The 2,183-nt window shown below is 37.9% G+C and overlaps 1 protein-coding gene across 1 annotated transcript in view; it reads right to left on the reverse strand.

Annotated features, from left to right (window-relative positions):
• The window catches only part of Gtdc1 (glycosyltransferase like domain containing 1), a 369,864-nt gene that overhangs the window by 366,297 nt on the left and 1,384 nt on the right, over positions 1 to 2,183 (reverse strand). The gene's annotated exons all lie outside the window — the stretch shown is intronic.

Here is a 2,183-nt window from a genome sequence, read left to right on the forward strand (position 1 = left end):
AAAAAAAAAAAAAAAAAAAAAAAAGTGGTCTATAACAATTAGAGGATCATCCAAGTCATAGTTATCAAAGTTTATTTCAATAGAAATTTTGTATCATTCTAGTTTGACTGAAGAGTTCTTCACTAAATTAAAACAATGGTGTACTTTCTCAAAGTCATTGTGACTAAAAAATATTACAGAAAAAAATTCCCCCAAATTTTCTAAAGTATTTGATATGTTTTTTTAAATATCAAAATTATGCCCAAGAGCATCTAACTGAACACAAAAAACTTGCTATTTCATGATTCAAGATTTTTAGGCACCCTGCTACCAGCAAAACCACAAGTATTTACAGAGTACCCACTACACCTGACATTGGGCATGTTAATAAAATATGGCTCACTGTTGGTGAAGCCCCTTACCAGCACATGAGCAAATAAGCATAAATAAATGCCTACACTAACACTGCAAAAAGTCATCTCCCTCCAGGACTTCAGGACTCCTACATTTGAGGATGAACAAAAACAGTGATGCTGGGGATGCTGGAATTAAATTACTACATGTGTACTGGAAACTCTAAATTATATACACAAATCTAAGACTTTTGAAATATTCTCCAGTGAGTAACATACTCTACAGTACTTCAATCTAGAATATTAATAAAGGTTCTTGAAGTGAGAAATAATCACTAAATTCAACTAAACTAGAAGGCAATACTGTATTTCAATTGATAAGGGTGTAAATATTTCCTAATTATAAATAACTTGTGTCATTTTTTTACCTAAAGGGACCAAATAGCAAACTAAGCATATTAATACTCAAGGAAGAAAGAGGGTGGGGGATATTTAGTAATTACTTTACTTTTTAAATGATAACATGAGCAAGGGGAGTAGGGACATAGCCCAGTGGTATACACCAGGCTGAGGCCTTAGATTTCATTTCCAGCACTAAAACAAGCAAAAACTTTAAAAAGAAAAATTCAAAAGCGTAAGACAAACTTTACTACAAGAACACCCATGGGGGAAGCTTGAATTATCTAGTGAAGTGTTTAATTAAGAAAACTAGTCCTATTTAGCTCCTACCAACCCTCTTCAGGAAACTGTCTTTGATTCTTAATTTCTCAGAAAATTAAGAGGGGTTAAAGTGCTAAATTAGACTGTCGAGGTCCCTTACAAATCTAAAATTCTGTACTTTTGTGGTTCCTAAAATTAAAATGTCAACATCATTTCAAAACCGTAAAGACGTTATCTTAACTTCTCAAATTGATAATGCTATAAAATGCACTATTTCCTAACTTATCTCATTATCATGCTTCAGATATTACCTATTTTATTGTTTTCAAGTTTGTCAAAGAAAATTTCATGATTCAAAGGTACTTCCCTCCAACTCAAAAGTAAAAAGTGTTTCCTAAGTGCAGTTCCGGGATTCTAAGGGACTGGGATCTGGGAAGACTCTTCCTCTTCAGACCTACAATGCACTAATTCAAATTCAATTTTGAACTTGGTGTGTGGGTTCCTACATGAAATTCCTGTTATGATTAAAGCTTACGGTCAAACAGGTTAATAGAAACCATTAAAATGGCTCTGCTGATAATACCTAACTTCTTTCAGCAGCCCCTTTACCTAACCACCATGTAAGTCCAAAACCAACTTAGAGGTAGCACGACACAAGCAAAGTAAGCACCAGGAAACGGGGACTACAAACTAAAACCCAGTTCGTGTGGAAAATCACCTTCAACTCACGCTTTCCATTTCACACCATGATACAGGTTATGGAAAAAACGTAAAGGTTCTTTGAACATCCCAGCACAGGGCCTCAAGGCACCAATTTAAGAATTATCTCAAAGATGATCCAATGCAGCACAGTTCGGAAAAGACTAAAAGTTGTATGGGGGTGGGGGAGCTATCTCCGGACCAAAGGTTTATTTAAAGTATTATTATTCAGTGTTGTGAATACTGTTGGATTTACTTAAACTCAGAGAACCTTTCCATCCGAAAAGACGGTCAATCTGAACCCGGCTGTGCTGAATCCTGGGGAATGGGGGCACCTTGAGGTCCTCAGTCCCGGCTGGCAGAGGGGAGTGAAGCGCTCAGGAGATCACGACAGAGGCCGACCGTGGGCCTGACGCGAGGGATTCCCTCAGGAAAGCCCGAGGCTGGCGCAGCGAGCGGCCCCGGTCCTCCAGCCCACGCGTCGCGAGGCCC

This window comes from Fukomys damarensis, unplaced genomic scaffold, assembly GCF_012274545.1.
Source record: "Fukomys damarensis isolate Sample0158 unplaced genomic scaffold, DMR_v1.0_HiC HiC_scaffold_29, whole genome shotgun sequence".
In the NCBI taxonomy this organism is placed as follows: domain Eukaryota; kingdom Metazoa; phylum Chordata; class Mammalia; order Rodentia; family Bathyergidae; genus Fukomys; species Fukomys damarensis.